Genomic DNA, 18,522 nt, shown 5'->3' with positions numbered 1-18,522 from the left:
ATTATTCAGAGAGGAATTTTCTTTGAGATGAAGTCCCTGAGGTCCTGGGCATTTGTCCAGCCAAACAGACCCACTCAAAGAAAGTGCATCTTTACAGATAGAAAAGATTATAAGAAAAAATTATAAGCTCTTAAATGTTCCCTGCGTTTGTTCAGCTTTTTTTTTTAACTGATTATTTGGAGGTGGACTCCCATAAACCAAATTCAGAAGAGGCAGCTGTCCAGGCCGTGTTTCTGCTTATCCATTTGAAGAGCAAGGTGACTTCAGGCCAGATTGGATCTTTGGATTTGTTCCCTGTGGCTTGTATTCATAGTTGTGAAGGGCTCTGGGGCATCAAACAGGCCTTCAAAAGACAGATGGGTCTGTTCCCTGTGGCTTGTACTCATGCTTGTAAAGGACTCTGGGGTGTCAAGCAGGCCTTCAAAAGACTGGCAGAGGAATATCACCTAGGAGACAGAAGTGCTGAGTAGCAATCCACAGGGTCCTAGAGGAAGCTGGTGGATAATTTGATTCACAACAGAATGTATCAGAAATCGCAGTCTGACTTACAGAATCTCTTGGATGGAAGTAGATCAATGTAGAAGGCACACAGGGATACCAGAGTGGCCCTAGTATGCCCTTGTAGTAGCCAGAAAAGGGTGGGAAGGGACTCGTTGGTGCTGACTGAAACAGGCGGCCTGTGACACTGTTGCACAGGGGAATGCTCGAGGTTAGGAAGCACTGAGTGAGCAGGGGAGAGCTCTGGGTTAGGAAGCACTGAGTGAGCAGGGGAGAGCTCTGGGTTAGGAAGCACTGAGTGAGCAGGGGAGAGCTCTGGGTTAGGCCCCTCCAATCACAATCACTTTTGTTTCCACATACCTTTTCAGCTTGTCTTTGCCGGGAGCCACAGGCAGCACACCATCCAGCTCTCATCTCATTTGGTGGGAAGCATCTATGTCCAAGAAATCAGGTAAAATGAGGAGTCTCACGATGTTCCTGATGCTCACAGGATGAGCAAGCCCCTCCCCAAGGTCCTGTCAGGAGTAACAATTGCTTGAAAGAAGAGACTCTTGGGTAGAGCTGCCTTCAAGTTGAGCAAGGAGCTGCAGGAACACAGCTTTGAGGTGATCAAAGTCCCCTCGTGGGTTCCTCAGTGATGGGACTGCCTTTGATTCAACCAAGCTCCAATAAACTCACTAGCTCACCCAGCTAGACTCGAGTAGAATCAGTTCTTTGGTTTGTTCTATCTGAGGTGAGCAGATATTTATTCCCATCTCCCCAGAAAGCAGCATACAGCATACTCTCATCTCTACCCACCTCTGTAGGAAACTTGAAGCTGGCCAGATTGAAGCAGACAGGTCTTGAAGCCAACGGAGTCTTAACTACATCTAGGGCTGAAGCCAGGACCCAGAGCTTTCGGGAAGAACCCACATGGAAGTATTTAACTGGAGACCTATGTGTCACATTGTGCAAACAGGAGATGAAGAAAGCCCTGATCCTCTGTTCTCTCAGTCTGACTTTGATCCCACAGGGATTCAACATGTTTCAAACTTGGATAAGGTTCCCTGTGCCTCTAGCAATCCAGGGAAGGGGGTCAAAACACACCCTTCTGGGGTTGACCCACTCCTTTGCTGACTCCTAACCTGAATTGCCACTGCCTTCCCCTGTATAGATTAGCAAATGAAAATACAGAGCTTTGTTGCATTTGAATTCCAGATGAGCAAGTGTGATGATGGTGTGAGTATATCCCAAGTGTCTGGTGGGATATTCTTACACCAGGGCTCTTCATGTTTATCAGAAGCTGGGGTGTGGCTAACATCCCAGCATTTACTCTCTTCTTTCTCCAGATGATGTGGACCCCCAGAGAATAAAACCTCTCCCAGTGGCTTATGGGTATGCCCAAGAGCTCTCACTGGACAGATCCTTATGCCTCCCCAACTGAGCAGCCTTCACCCTGAAGTCCTTGGTCTGCATGAAGATACAAGGGAGTCCCCCCTTCCAGGAAATCTATACTAGCTGTGGACCAGGCTTCCCGCTGGCTCATACAAGTGGAGAACTACAACTCAGAGAGCACATTTGAGAAGCTCCCTCTGAGAGCCTGGTAGAGAAGGCCCAGGGGGCATCAGAGTCCTGGGGAGAACTGGTGCCCCAGGCAGGGATGTTTCCCGGTAGGCTGGGGCCATCTGGGCTTAGAAGTGAACACCTGGCATCTGCTGATCGGGAAATGGCCTTCCCTGGGGGTGCGAGGGGTCCTGCTTCCCGCCCTCAGTGGCCATATGGTCAGCAGAGCAGAGAGCTGGAGTCGCAGACAGCCAAGCCAGATGCCTTCTCAGGGGCGGTAGGCAGCTGTGGGGTATGTTCACTGCAGCCTGGAGTCTGGTCCATTTCTGGGAAGGTGAACACACACATGCAAGTAGGCACACACATAATAGTCTGCAGCCCTCTGGCCGTTTCAGCTCCTAGAACCCTTACGTTCTGAAGGAATCTAATTAAGCTTCCTTCACTCCCATTCCCACCTCACCCCACCCCACCCCATACCACCCCATATGTATCTTGTATGAAATTTAATTGCCCATAAAGCACAGCGCATCCCTGACCAGGTGCCCATCCAGTGGCAGAGGCTGCACTGGGTCTGATGCATGGAAGATGCTGGGGTAATGGGGGTTTCTCCTGGGAGGACACTGGAACACCAAAGGTTGGCTCTCCAGTAACATGAAGCGTGGGCACCCTCCCAGTACCACCCTGACCAGGGCTGAGGGGAACAGAATCCTCTCTCTCCTGGCACTGAGAGGGGCCCCGTGAGGCCAGAATACCCTCTTTTAGCTGCTGTGAGACTTCAATGAGCCTCATGGCCCTGCTTCAGCAACCTAATGTGGGCGGATAGCACAATCATTGCTCTCCCCAGACCCCTAGGATTGCCCTGGGTTCGGTGGCTGTGAACCCTATGTCCATGAATGTGGGCCATCCTATAGGGTCCCAGTATTGTTCTGATAATTGCTGTGGACTGGAGAAACTTCTCAGGGAATGAGATAAGGAGAGGCTGCAGGGCCTAGGAGTGAGGCCAGGGTAGCAGAGCTGAGTAGCCACCCAGGGAAAGCCAGACTCAAGGACCTGAAGCAAATGCCTGTTGTGCGTTTCGGTCACCTCCTGAGCAGGTGTGGGCACCCTTTTCCTGATAAGGAAACATGTTCAGAAGAGGGGACAAATGACCAGGGGCAGCTCTTTCAAGAGTACACAAGAAAATGAACATACAAATGCAAGTTGTCAGACACTAAGATGGGCCCCAGAGCTACCTACCTGCCATTGATCACACATAGCCTCCGTTTTTTGCTCCTCCCCTGAGGGTAACCCGAATGGCCATTTGTTGAATGACTGTGAGACTTGAGTGGGAGTCGTACAGTATGCCTCAGTTCTACCAGACTTTAGTAAACAAACAAACAAACAAACGCTCCTCTCACAGGAAGAGCCAGCAGCCAAGCTGTGGGGGTGTTCAGGTGGGTCTCTGTAGGGTCCCCCAGGAGGACTGGGAGCCTCCCACCAATAGCCAGCAGGGGATATGTAGACACATGAAAGGGGCTCTGGTCTTTGGGTAATAGCAAAGCCTTCTGAAAGCCAGCAGACTCCAAAGAGACTCCAAACCGGGACTCCCCAACCCCATTACAGCAAAGCTGGGTGTGATAATAAATGTGTATCATTTTAATTGCTAGGTTTGGGAGTGATTTGTTCTGTGGTGGTAGACAATTAATACTTCTACCCAGAATTGGGAGGAAATGGCAGCCAGGCACACACCTAATAGTACAGATGTCCAGAATGTATGAGGAGGGGCTCCGCACAGTAATCAAAACAAACGACTGGAGGAAAAGAACTGGAGACTTGAACCAGAATCTCACAAAAGATACATGAATAGACAATAAACATATGCTTAGCATCGTTAGTCATTTGAGAAATCCAAATTAAAACTATATTGAGATATATCTGCCTATTAGAATTGGACAAAATAATTTAAATCTGATACCACTGGGTTGACAGAGAAGTAGAGCCATCCGGAACTCTCATTTGCTGTAGGTGCAGAGATAAAATAGTAAAGGCATTCGGAAGACAGTTTGGCACCTTCCTGTAAATGCATAAATCTCACAAGCCAGCAAACCCACCCACAGGTACTTGCTGGAGATAAATGAAAACCGATGCTCATACCTAAGAGTTACGCACTTTATTACTAACATTTCCCACTGCTGTGAAAAACATGTGACACTGGCAGCCTGCAAAAGTAGGGTTTGAAAGTACAGTCCATCACGGGAGCCAAGGCATGGTGGCAGGTCGGATTGTGTCTGTGGTCAGGAAGCAGAGAGAGCTGACCTCCATGCCATCCCTGCATTCAGTCCAGAACGCCAGGCCTAGAGTGGTGAGGCTTCCTTTCCAGTGAAAGTTCTCTGGAAATCCCCTCACAGACGTGCCGAGAGGTGCACCTCCCAGCCGAGTCTAAATTCCATCAAGGTGATGATCAATAAACAAATAGATGCTTTTTAAAGCTTCTTTTTAATTGCCCAGTCTGGAAATTAACCAAACATTGCTTAACTAATCATAACATGCCCTTACTCTGTGACCAAAAGTGCATGAGTCCTAAAACACATACATGCACAGACATCAGATACCTTCTGTTCAGTGAACAAAGCCAGACTCAGAAGTCTGAGTCATGATTCATGAGAATCACTCATGATTCTGTCGCTATGGCACTCTAGAGAGGCAAAATTATAATGGCGGGAGGAAAACACTAGACTTTTGAACCCAGGATCTAGGGACCAGGGTGAGCTTGGGTACAAAGGGCTGGGAGACTACTTTTAGCGGAGACACTGTTTCTTACCTTGATTGTAGCAGCTGATCAAAATCCATATAAGTCTACAAAGGGTCAATGCTAAATGCCTTAAGACTTAATAAACCTGGCTTTAGATTAACACTTTAGGAAGAATACTGAGACCATCCAAGAAGGAAAGGATAGCTTAGTCACCAGGTGACGGGTACAGGGACCAAGGAGAACATTATGAAATTGGTCCCTTACCTCATGCCATATACAAGGTCAGATTAAAATCAAGGACTAAGTGCTAAGATCCTTTAACTTAGAGGCAGATCTACATAGCCTTGGTTTGGCCAAAGGCTGCTCAAGAAAATGTCACAAGCATGAGGTGAAAAACAGAAGGCACACGAATTAGATCTCTTCTAATTCGTGTTAAAAAACCTCTGAGCCAGTTAGGTTTGGTGGCACAGTCCTCAGATCTCAGCACTTGGAAGAATGAGACAGGACTGCAAGTTAGAGACCGGCCTAGGATACATAGTAAGGACATTTGTACTGAAGAAAACGAAAGACTGAAAATGTCCTTCAAACATTATTCATCAAAAACAAAACAAAAAACCTGAAGAGAGAGGGGTGGGCAGAGTGGGAGGAAGCGGCCGCAGATAGGCTTAGTCATTCGAGAACTCCAAATTAAAGCTGTATTGAGTTATCTCCATGCAGAATCCATAAAAAGGCTTCTCAACTCAAAAAGAAGGCAATTCAAAAAACGGGCGAAGGGTCTAAATGGCATGTCTTGATGGAAGACAGATGGCTGGCCAGTATGTACACAGAGACAGTCTCCATTGTCTCTGGAAATGCCAGTCAGCTGTAGGATGAGATAGACTATGACAACCACTGGTACAGCTGCCGTTCTAGCGTTGCTAGCAATATCAAGTGCTGGATCCTGGAACCCTAGGGAGCTGCTGTGTGGGAACTCAGAGCAGGATGCTGCTATGGCCCATAGTCAGCCAGACTTCCCATGATTAAATGGTTATCCCGTGGTCCAACCATTCCAGCTCAGGTACACTCAAGAGAAGTGAAAACATATGTCCAGACAGAACCTTGTACACAAAAGCTTGTAGCAATGGTATTCCTAAGAGCTGAAAGCAGCCCAGTTTCCCACCAGCAGGCAAGAGAGTTAACAAGCAGGACCCTTCCAAGCTACAGCTCAGCCCCTCATCAACCGTCAAAAGGGAGAGAGTGCTGGCTACCTGCCCCAACATCGTGAGCCCCCAAAACACTATACGGAGTGAAGGAAACCAGAAACAGCTGGCCGTGAACCGTATGTGATCCTGAGCCAGCAGAAGTACAGAGGACAGAGGCATAGAGATCATGGGTAGATTGGGGGGGTTGGTTAGGGCTGAGGCTGGGGGATGGGGGCGAGAGAGCTGAACATGATAGGATTTTTTTCTTTTCCTTTCTTTCTTTTCCTTTTTTTTTTTTTAGAGGCAATGAAAATGTATTAAAGCTGACGGTAGTGATGGGTGCAAAGATCTGCAAATATATTAAAAACCATTGACTCATGCAAGTTCAAATGGGTAGGCCTTATAGTATGTAAATTATGTGTCAGTAGGGCTATTCCATAAAGAGGAGAAGGGAGGGAGGGAGGAAAGAGAAGGAGAGGGCTGAAGGGGAGGAGGGGGGTGGGGGCTGTGAGGATGGACTGCTGCAGCAGTGCCCCCCTGCATGACAAGACTGCTGGGGGGGGGTGATTGCTGAGGTACCAAACAAGCCCCACAGCTTCCCGGCTCAAAAAACCATTTTTCTTTTGAAAGTTTATTTTATTATACAGGGCTAAGTAAGGCCATCTTCAAGCAAGTGTATAATGTACTTTGAGCATGCTCCCCCAAGCCCTCTGTCCTCTCTTTCCTCCTCCACTAGCCCCCTGGGTCTTGCTCGCTGGGGTCACACCTACTTCCATGACCTATGTACATATGTGGCTTTATCTGTCTATAAACTCTAGGATTCATGGATGAAAGAAAACATGAGATTTGTCTTTCTGGGTCTGGCTTAATTTGCTTGACAGGATCATCGCCAGCTGCATCTATTTTCATGTAAATGACAGAACTTCATTCTTCTGTCATGTCTCCTGATTGGGAAAAAAACCTCGAGTGTGTGCACAGAACACAATTTTCTTTATGCTTCCTTCTGTTGCTGAGTGCCTGTGTTGGTTCCATAATTTAGATGTCATGAATTGGTTTACAATAAACCATTTACTTTTGAGATAGTTTAAGCCCAAGTTGACCTTAAACTAGCCACTCTGATGCCTCACCTCCACACTCTGCCTCACCCCCACACCCAGCTAGAAGCCCATCTCAGGGTGATATCTTAAAGGTCTCTGCTTCCTACATCTGGAAGATGCCCTAGAAACCAGACATTTTTGTTCTTTGGAGACTGAATTTGGACCAGCCATAGACATAACAGTCCTCAGGTGGCCTTCGAGGTAGGATTTGAAAGAATAGAGAAGCCACCAGCGCTTTCTGCACCCGGCTGGGCAAGCCACCAGCGCTTTCTGCACCCAGCTGGGCAAGCCACCAGCACTTTCTGCACCTGGCTGGGCCCCATTGATTGTTGAAGCTTTAGCCTGGGGTTCTGCCTAGCTTTCTCCAGAAAGCTGGCTTCCCAGGGGGCACAGCAGGCTCTGAGCTCTTAGGGCAAGAACTAGGTCATCTGCTTGTTTTTCCTGCTTGACAAAGAAGGACAGGGCCAGCTGTGAGAGCTGAGGGCCAGACACAGCACAGGAGAAAAAGACATCTTCATCACCGCTCATGTCCTGCTGCGACATGGAACAGGGGACCAGACTGCCTAGATACAGGGTGCTCAGAGCAGACCCTACTAGATCACCCCAAAACCTGTTGGTCAGGGGGAGTTCTCAGGCCTCATCCCAAACCCTTGGGTCAGAGAAAGAGGACAGAGGAGAGAGACCCTGGAAGCTCTGTTGACAGACAGCCACTCCTTACCACTTGGGCCTCTCAGCTTCATCCAAGTGAGCCTGTGAGAGAAGCCACACAAAGACCAAAATAGAAGTCCCAGGTTCAGAACCGGCCTCCATCATTTCCAGCAGCTCCGATGGGCTGGGGAGGCTGGGGCCTTTGACAAGGGTCTGATGCCTGGGTGGGGCACAGACTTTTATTCCTGAATGTACGTTTTAAATGCTTCTAAGAATTCCATTAGACAGAGTTACTCAGAGGGCTTGTGGTTTCAATGAATGAATGAATGAATGAATGAGTATGTAGGCTGCCGAAGGCTGGGTGGTCTATTTGGGTTGGGAGGATAATTCTGTCTGTAAAATGTCAGGCATAATAGTACACAATTGTAACCTCAGGGCTGGGGAAGTGAAGGTAGAAGGGTAGTGGGGCTTGCTGGCCATCAGTCTAGCTTAACTGGTTTCTAGTTAAGATACCCTGAGACCCTGTTTCTGAAGATGGTACCCAAGGTTGTTCTCTGGCCTATTATACACACACACACACACACACACACTCATCACACGCACATTCATCACACATACACACATACACATACGTTCACACACATTCATACATATGCATACATACACATATGCACACAAACACACACACACACACACACACACACACACGCACACACACACACACACCTACAGGAGGGGAAAGTGAGAGAGAGTGAGTGAGCCAGAAAAAAACAGATAGGAGGGAGGGAAAGAGAGAGAAACATGCACAGAAAAAGAAAGAGCCTTGTCTTGTCCCCTGAAGAGCAAGCGCTTTCTGAAGGAATGGCCTTCATGTGCTTGTCATGTAACAGATCCCTCTTCCTCCTCCCACTGCCTAGGAGATGGAGCTCCTGGGAAGATGAGCTCAGACATGGTTCTCTGCCCAGCCAAATGGAAACCTGGGCTTCCATTCCCAATGTGTCAGTGTGCTGGCTCCAGAGTGAAACCATGGCTGCCGGGGAGAGCTGTGAACAGATCATAGAATTCCAGCCGCATTTCCGAGCCAACAAGTTTGAATTATGAGAGGAGTGAGGGGCCCATGGGAGCTTGGAAGTCACCCACGAAGACATCTGAACATTTGTTTCCCAGCTCCAGCCCCTGTGTTCAACTGCACAGTACACTTAATCCAACATGAAATACTGCATATTGAACCCCCTCCCTGGTGACGGCCTTCCTGGCTCGCAGAGGCACCTTCTCCAGTTGCTCTGGGTACAACTGGCTATGGGTTAGCATAAGCTTTCCTGGGTTAGCATTCTAGTCTGTGCTAGGATACTAGTGTTAGTGAAGCAGAAAGACAGGCCGCAGACTTCTCCCTGAGAGAGGGAGCTAATTGGCAAGGGGAGGGCAGGCTGGGAGGGCAGGCTGGGAGGGAGGCTCCTCAGATCAGCGAGGCTGCTGAGGGAGAAGGCGCTGGGCGGCAGAAGGAGCCCCCCGACTTCAGGCTATTAAAGTTATTATGGCTGATTGCATTGGAGGGACCTCGGTCCGCAGGCCCTTGCTGGCAGCACTCCTGTGATCTTCTGGGAAAGGCTGGGAGGGAGGCTGAGATCACTGAGAGGCAACCCGCCCTGCTCCCTCTCCACAGGGGCCAGAGGAGCCTCGTGAATTATTCTGCTGACATCCTGGTATGCCTATCTGTAGTCTTTTCCAGGCTCTTACTGTCGGTGGCCCCTCACTCGGGGGGCTGACCTGGGGTTTCTTACATATTGGTCCCATCTGTGAGGAAGAAGGAGGCCACCGTGAAGGTTGGGGGCTTTGAAGGGCTAGGAATCTCTCCTCTCCTCTAAATGAGTTAGTTCTGCCATTTTCTCTCAGTCAGTCCCTCTTCTGTCCCAGCCCTGATGGAAGCAGGAGTCTGGCAGAGTGGGAAAAGGGCTCTTCGTGTGTGGAGGGGTGGAGGGATGGGGGTGGGGTGGGGATACTGCCTGCTGGCAGGAGAAGGCCCCAGAATTTCCAAGTGGTGTTTCATACATAGCAACACTGTCTTTATTTAGGTTGTATGTTTATGTCAAGGGCTTTATGGGTTTCTCATATTACAGATTTGGCTGTTATAGCTTTACCTAAAGTAAGCAGGGCCTTAGGAACACAGGAATCATGGTTCTCACTTGGAAGGCAGCTGGGCCATCTACACAGTCTTCAGAGACCCTGTCCCCTGCCCACCCCACCCCCGACCACCGCCATCCCTTCGCTCTGTAGCCAGTGCAGGCGGCTTCTATCTCACCATACAAAATGGCTGCTCCGAGCCCTACCATTGTATTCATACTCCAGCAGAGAGGGAAGAAAGGAAGATGAGGGCTCTTGCCACTTCTCTTTGCTCACATCATGTTTCCCATCACTTTGGCCCAAATCTACATATCACCCCATGTAGCTGCAAGGGAAGCTGGGTCTTTATTTTGGGTGATCATATATCTAGGTCTATCCTGTTAGTATAGAAGGGGAAATTAGAAGACGAGGTAAGAAGTGAGGCTTCTAGCCCCTCTCTTTCCTAGGTTTGTGCTTAGCTATGAGGCTGACACCCCCAACACACACACAAGCACACACATACACACACAAACATACACAAACACACACATACACAAACACACACATACATACACAAACATACACATACACACATTCACACACACAAACATACACACACACACACACACAAACATACACACACAAACATACACACACATACACACATATACACACAAATACACACACAAACACACATACACACACAAACATATACACACACAAACGTACACACCCACAAACATACACACACCATACACACACACACACACACACACACACACACACACCTGTTTTTCTTCTCTCAGCATTCAAGGATTTATGCAAGTCTTCCTCCTCAGCTGATGTTGCTAAGCAGCACCGACTGGTCCACAGCCTCTGCAGCCCTCCTCCTGGATCTCAGCTACGTGGCTATTTTGGGGTCCCACGGCAGACTGTTTTTGAGCCAGGGTCCCCACTCCCTCTTCTGTGTGTGTCATACCCTCCCAAACTTGGAACTACAGAGCAAGCTTACTGTGGGCTGGGCCTCAGCTGACTGCTACTCTGCAGCGCTCACGGCACTGGGACTTTGTTGAACTGCCTGAGACATCGAGCAAGTGACCCACTTGTCCAAATCAGGTAATAAGACCCTTTAGCTTTGCGACCAGAGAGTCTGTGGAAAACTACTTGACTGCCCTTGTAGCACAAAACAACCTCAAAACGTATGTAAGTGAGTAGGCATGCTGGCTATGTATGTCAATAAAACTTTATTCAAAAAAAATAGGTGCAGGCCTGATGTACTTTAAAAGAGTGTCCAGTGCTGGAATTGGAGGAGATCATGAGCTGAAGGCGGCCATGTCATGGACAGGGTAGGAAGAAGGTAGCAGGGCCCTGAACATCCAGGCCTGAAGTAGCCTTGCTTTGGGGCTGGCTTCATCAGGCCTCAGGAAACGGACATAGAAGGGCTCTGACTGAGCCACACAGGGCCACTTCCTGTCCATGGTGGACGGGACCAGGGTAGATGTCAACCTGAGTTCACATTTGGAATTGGGGTTTAGTTTTATCTTTTGCTTTGTCTCAAGCTAAGGGCATATTTGACAGGAGTTGGCAAGCCGGGGAGGCTGGCAGTGTGAAGCCCTGGATGCCCAGCAAGAGGAGAGAGTGAGCAGGCAGCGGAGGGAGCTTCCCAAGGCCTGCAGAGACCACTCTGCAGACAGGGATGCCTTCGGGGGCCCAGTCCCTGCTGCCTTCTCTCTGCTAAGGGTGTCTACACTTGTGTTCCCAGGACTTGTCTTCCAGAGGGAGGGGCCTTCGTCAGGCTCACGGAGAATGTAGAATACTTGAAATTTCCCCTCACATACTGCTAGCAGAACGCATTAACCTTTAAGCAGAGATAATAGCTCCATCTTCCAATGACCTCGTGGATTAACCCTCGACAGGCTCGTTCACAAGGACAGAGGCCTACAGTGCAGACCTCGCGGGCACACAGGGCCAAAGAGAGCAGCGCTTTCTCAATTGTCTGGCAGGGACTCATAGACATGCAACAACAGGACAACAACCCTCAGTCAGTGAATGCCCAGATTGCCCCAAAAGGAGAAGGCCATGCAGAGCAAAGTCGAGCGCGTCGTCACTATCCTGTGGTAGTGCAGTAAGGGTGAGGTGGTGGCCAGCTTGGGTCAGCACAGCTCTGCTGCCATTTGGATCAATTGTGTCTTAGCTGATATTGGAGGAAGGCTCCTTCCTCCCTAAGACTGCTGTGGGCATCACTATTCGTGAAACAGGCTCTATGCTGGGGAGAATGGCATCATCCACACTCCTCCATGCTGGGGAGAATGGCATCATCCACACTCCTCCACCTACTCAGCACAGCTTCTTAGAATAGTTTTTCTCATGCAATGATGAATATGGATGGAACCCTGGGTCTCAGGCATGCCAGGCAACTTCTCTAGTGCTAAGCTATGCTCCCAGACCACAGATTAGCATAATAAAGGCACCGAGGAGTGTAGTTCGGAAGAAGTCTAACTTTGCTAAGCAACACCACACACACATACACACACCTCACATACACACCACAGACCACACGTATACTTCATACATACCACACATACTACATACACACCAAAAGCATACCACATACCACATACATACCACACACATACATCATAGACATACCACATACACACCACATACATACCACACACATACCATATACATAGCACACATACACCACAGACATACCACAAAACATTATATACATACATACCATACACACACACATATACTGCATACCACCATATACATATCACACACACCACATATATAACACACACATTCCATATATATACCATACATACACCACAGAAATACCACAACACACTATATACATACATACCACACACACACCATATATACATACATACCACATACACACACCATCCACCATATACATATCATACACATATACACATACATAACATACATATCCCATATACATACCACACATACCACAGACATACCACACATACACCACGACATACATACCACAGATACACACATTAACACACCACACCACTACATAGATACCACACAACACTACATACATACCACCCCACACACACAATTCTAACATTGTTTGGGGAACACCCATGGATCTTTAGCAGAAGGGCTGGCCCACAGAGAGTGTGTAAGAAAATGGAGCCAGGCAGTGGTGGTGCAGGCCTTTAATCCCAGCTCTTAGGAGGCAGAGGCAGGTGGATTTCTGAGTTTGAGGCCAGCCTGGTCTACAGAGTGAGTTCCAGGATAGCCAGGGCTACACAGAGAAACCCTGTCTTGAAAACAAAACCAAAAAAGAAAGAAGAAGGAGGAAAAGAAGGAAGAGGAAGAGGAAAAGGAGGAGGAGGAGGAAGAGGAGGAAGAGGAGGAGGAAGAAAAAACAAAACAAAAAAAAGAAAAAAGGAAAAGAAAGAAAGAAAGAAAGAAAGAAAGAAAGAAAGAAAGAAAGAAAGAGAGAAAGAGAAAGAAAATGGAGACCATGTCTTCTCCAAGATCATTTGAGTGGCAGAAAAGGCCAGCACATACTCTGTTCTTCTGTTCATATACATGCATCCCTTTCTCCAGCCAGGCACAGGAGATGGGTAGAAAGTGACCCCTTTGCTTTTGTCAGTGGCCTCCCAATGTTAGGGAAGATAGTAGTACCTGTGGGGGAAGGAATGTAAAAGGCACTTGCGTGATGTTCCTAGACATCAAACACCTGATTTCCAAAGACACTCTTCGAAAATAATTACAGGGCAATTTAAAAACCTTCCAAAAAGTGTCAGCATTTAGGCATCAGGGAGCAGCTTGAAAGAGAGAGCTGAGAGGAGGGGGCAGCAGGGCTGGGCAGCAGGTGGGTGGGCTCGCTACAGTTCCTTAGGTAACCAAGCTGAGGCAGGAGCCGTGCATCCCAAGTGCCTTCTTCACTCAGCCGACATCTGGAGGGAGCATCCTGGGAGCCAAGCACTGGGAATCAGGGACCAGGATAAACATGACCTGGCCAACTCCCAGACAGCTGAGGGACAGGATGTCCCCTTACGACCCATGAGGAGGATTACAGCTGCCCAAAGCCACGCTCAGAGGCTGGCCCAAAGCCACAGAGTCTGCAGATGCAACAAGAGACTTCTGTTTATTCCCCCATCCATACAGCACTCTCCCCCTGAATCAGTGTTCAGACAAGTTTTAGACACAACAGATCCTGCTAGGAAACTTAGGACACGCCCAGGAGCTAAGGATGTGGTGGAGGGCAAGCTAAATGTTTGCAATGGCTGCTAAGACAAAGAAGAGGGCGGAGGAGGACAAATGGGACGCTGGTAATGTGGGTGATCTCATCCGTGACAGTAGTCTCCTTTCCCACCTTCCACCTCAGGGCTAGCTGATTGCACCAGGGGAAGCCAGATCTTTGCTAGTGAGCACAAGGCTGGTTGGTGGTCAGAGTCTGTCCTCCTGGACTGTAAGCTGCTCTAGGCAAAGTCCCTTCTTCCCCAGCACCCTGGCCATACACTGTTTAGAAAGCTCCCGGGCTTTAACCTGGCCAACACCTCAGGGAGCTGTTGAAGCAGAGCACTTGACCAGTAAGTCACTGGTGCCAGATCTACTGACTGAGACTATGAGACCAGCAGGTATGTGATGCAAATGACTAGCTCAGGAGGGGCGTAGTGTGGCACTAAACTTCTGTCTCCTCTCCAATCCTCAAACCTCTCAGCTCCTTTCCCAGGTTCAGAGCCCCCCGGAAAACCCACTTGAGGCACTGCAGAATGGTGTGCTTGACAGACTGGATTTGCATGAGTTCTCTGTCTATGAGTTCTCTGTCTGTAACAAATTTTCAGACACAGCGTCTCGGAACAGAACAGTCTTGATCATCCACTCTTGATCTTTGCTAACAGGCTGGGAAATGATTGTCTTACACCCCTAGAAGCCAAGAGCCCTAAGATATAGTATGGGGGAGGTGACAGAGATGCCTCACCTTGTTAGACAAGGTGCCACAGGACTTGGCTAACAGCCCCACTCCTAGCTGTACAGTTAGAAGAGTAGTAACCACCAATCTCTCTGTGTCTCTACCTCTGTCTCTCTGTCTCTCTTTGTCTCTCTGTGTCTCTCTTTCTCCCCCATGTCCCTTTCTGTCTCTTATATGCTTTTGCCTTTTCCTCACTAAGAGTCTGGCAATTACAGTGGACCCATGTACATAATCCAAGCTCTCCCCCCACAGTGGATCCATGTATATAATCCAAGCTCCCCCTCCAACAGTGGATCCATGTACATAATCCAAGCTCTCCCCACCACAGTGGATCCATGTACATAATCCAAGCTCTTCCCCCCCCACTTCAATGGCACCTGAATTCTTTATTTTATTTTATGTATATGAGTATTTTGCCTGCATGTGCATCTGTAAACCACCTATATGCCTACAGAAGCCAGAAGAGGACTTCAGATCTTTTAGAAATGGAGCTACAGACACTTATGAGCAGCCATATGGGTGCTAGGAATCCAACCTGGTTCCTCTAGAAGCAGCTAGTGATTTTAACCACTGAGTCATCTCTGCAGCCCCTTAAGCCTTTGTTTTGAATGCACATATAATGAATGCCCCCAGGATGACAGTGACCAACAGCTGACACTGGCATCATTTATTCATCCCATAGACATTTTCAGGAAGTCTACTGTTACCATGCAGGGCTGAGGGTACATTCAAGTGATGTCTTTTGCAAGGAGCAGGAGAAGGAGGTGTGACAATAATCTCTGAAGAGGAATGTCCTGAGTGCCATGTCATGCCCTCTATATGGGGCACTCAAATTGCTGACCACGCTCACAGCGTGGACTCACTGTCCTCCCAAGGTCACCAAAGGCAGTGTCCATGGGTGGGAGGAACACCTGTGGGAATACAAGTGAATAAGCCAAGGGGCTCAGTCCTTCTTAAGGGTCACCCTTGGGTATCTGGGACTTAGTCTCTGACCTATAGCAGACCCAGACCCCAGAGGCCAAAGAGAGATCTGGAGCCTCAGTGCCTCGTGTGAGTAAAGAGACTCCCAAAAGTTCAAATGAGATGCTGGGTGAGACTCTCCAGGGAGCCGGAGGGATGCTAGATGGCTGTCACCCCACAGGGAACACCAGAAAGGGTGCCACCTGCAAGAAATGCTTTAAGTACCAATCGTTTTCCAGGCCAAACTCAGGGTCACAAGGATGGTGACCCAGACAGCTGGACTGTCTCTACCACCTTCATTAAAGTTCCCATTTTAATACCAGTTCCTCAACCAACCAAACAAAACCCTCAAGGTACAGATAATCCAAAGATGTCACTGTTTATTGATGAAAATTACCAGCCAGCATTTAGGTCCATTAGAGTGTTTGCTTTAAGGCAGACATTGTGGCTCATACCTTTAATCTAGCGCTGGGGAGGTGAAGGCAGGCAGCTCTCTGTGAGTTGGAGGCCAGCCTGCTCTATACAGTGAGTTCCAGAACAGCCAGAGGTTCATAGTGAGACCCTGTCTCAAAACAACAAACACCAAAAAGAGTTTGCTTTAACCATTAAGACAAAGCTCTTCAGGCACGTGCTCTTTTACCCAGCACACTCACCTTCAAGAGTAATGAAGGAATAGCCACACATGTTTTCAAGATGAGAAATGGGGGGGGGGCCTATTGCTGTGTCCTTCAGAAATCTGAGAAAATGGCGGAGGGGGGGGGACCCTAAGCATCCTGAGGATAATTGGCTGAACGAATGACTCCACACAAGAGCTGCAGTAGGAGGGATGGTATGATGGACTGTCAGAGGAAAGCACAAAGTGCCAAGATGACTATTCAGAGGAGGCTCATTTTCATTGCAAATGGATAGCTGGGATGGCAGGGAAAGGGAAAGGTGATGCCTAGGTAGATGGTGGGTGATTACAGAACTGGGATAGAGATGATAAGCAGGTGGACCGTATTGTATTGATAACAATAGGTGACAGTTGACAGGTGATTGATAGATAGAGGTGGGATAGGCAAGTAAAAGGGAGAGAAGATAGGTAATGATAAGTAGGTAGGTAGATAAGGATGAGAGATACTCAATGATGGAGAGACGATAGATAAATAGATAGATGATAGATAATAGTAAGTAAGTAGAAAGACAGTGGAGAAGTAGATAGATGATAGATGAGTGTCTTCCTCTGATCTCTATAACTGTCATAAGCGTCATGCCTGAAATTAGCCTGGAGGTCTTTTCACCTCTCAGGTACAGCATCTTATCAGGAAAAGCCAAGGCAGAACCTAAAGCAAAGACTGTGGAGGACAGAGCTCCCCAGCTCGCACTCCATGGTTTGCTCACTTTTCCTTCTCTTTACTGATGTGGGTTTCAAGATTTTTCTGGAGATATAATTACATCATTTACCCTGCCTCTTTTCCTCTATCTAACTCCTCTATGCTCTCTTGCTCTCCTCCAAATTCATGGCCTCCTAGGCTTTGTTGGTGCATGCGTGTGTACGTGTTTGTGTGTGTATGTGTTTGTATGTGTGTCTGTGTGTGTGTTTCTGAATCTATAAATGCCACCTACCCAGTCTATTTGATATTACTTGTTTATATACACTAGTTGGACGTTCTTCCCTGGGGAGGACTATTTCTCTTGGTCTCAGCATTTCTCAGTTGCCTTTAGTTCTTGGTCTAGGTTCAAGGCTCATGAGCTTTCCCCTTTCCATGGTAGCATTTCTGTTTTAGTTACTTTTACTGTTGCTGTGATGAAACACCATGACCAAGGCAAGTTGTAGAAGGAAAGGTTTATTTGAGGTTTACCGTTCAAAGGTTATGAGTCCCTTGGCATCATGGCGGGAAACACGGGAGCATTAGACAGGTGCTGAAAAATCAGTGGAGCGATCATATTTCAATCCACACACAGGAAGCAGAGATATTGCACTGGGGATTGCGGGAGATTTGTGAACCACTAAGCTCACATACAATGACACACCTCCTCCAACAAGGCCACACCTTCTAAGTTTTCCCAAATAGCCACTAACTGGGAACCAAGCATTTAAATCCCTGAGACTTATGTGGGACTCACTCAAGCCACCAAATTCTACTCTGGTGCCTGTGTTGTCATGGCCACATCATAGTACAAAATGCATCCATTACACCTCCAAAAATCCCCCATAGTCTTTCATAGTCTCTATACTGTTTAAAAGTCCAAAGTCTTGCCAGGCAGTGGTGGCGCACGCCTTTAATCCCAGCACTTGGGAGGCAGAGACAGGCAGATTTCTGAGTTTGAGGCCAGCCTGGTCTACAGAATGAGTTCCAGGACAGCCAGGGCTACACAGAGAAACCCTGTCTCAAAAAACAAAAAACAAAAAACAAAAACAAAAACAAAAACAACAACAAAAAAGTCCAAAGTCTCTCTGAGATTCAAGGTAAGCTCTTAATCTTATGTTTTAAGTACACACTTAAAACATACAGTGGTACAGCATATAAATTACCATTGCAAAGGGGATCAGTGGAGGCACAACAAAGAAATACTGGACAAAGCCAACGCAACACAAAAACCCAGAAGGGTGGGCTGGTGAGATGGTTCAGCGGGTAAGAGCACCAACTGCTCTTCCGAAGGTCCTGAGTTCAAATCCCAGCAACCACATGGTGGCTCACAACCATCTGTAATGAGATCTGATGCCCTCCCTCTTCTGGTGTGTCTGAAGACAACTACAGTGTACTTATTTATAATAATAAAAAATCTTAGCCGGGCGTGGTGGCGCACGCCTTTAAT

At 47.9% G+C, this 18,522-nt stretch overlaps 1 long non-coding RNA gene across 1 annotated transcript in view; it reads right to left on the bottom strand.

Annotated features, from left to right (window-relative positions):
* Positions 1-204: 204 nt before the first annotated feature.
* The window catches only part of LOC116092578, a 27,129-nt gene continuing 8,811 nt past the window's right edge, over positions 205-18,522 (bottom strand). Inside the window, exons 2-5 of the long non-coding RNA XR_004119346.1 lie at positions 2,183-2,366; positions 1,297-1,432; positions 859-931; positions 205-446 (exon numbers count right to left, since the gene is read on the bottom strand). This is a non-coding gene — a long non-coding RNA (uncharacterized LOC116092578). The remainder of the gene's footprint in view (positions 447-858; positions 932-1,296; positions 1,433-2,182; positions 2,367-18,522) is intronic.

The sequence above is a fragment of the Mastomys coucha genome, unplaced genomic scaffold (assembly GCF_008632895.1).
Source record: "Mastomys coucha isolate ucsf_1 unplaced genomic scaffold, UCSF_Mcou_1 pScaffold15, whole genome shotgun sequence".
Lineage (NCBI taxonomy): Eukaryota > Metazoa > Chordata > Mammalia > Rodentia > Muridae > Mastomys > Mastomys coucha.
The sequence above is the reverse complement of the archived record's forward strand: the minus strand, read 5'-3'. Positions and strand labels throughout refer to the sequence as shown.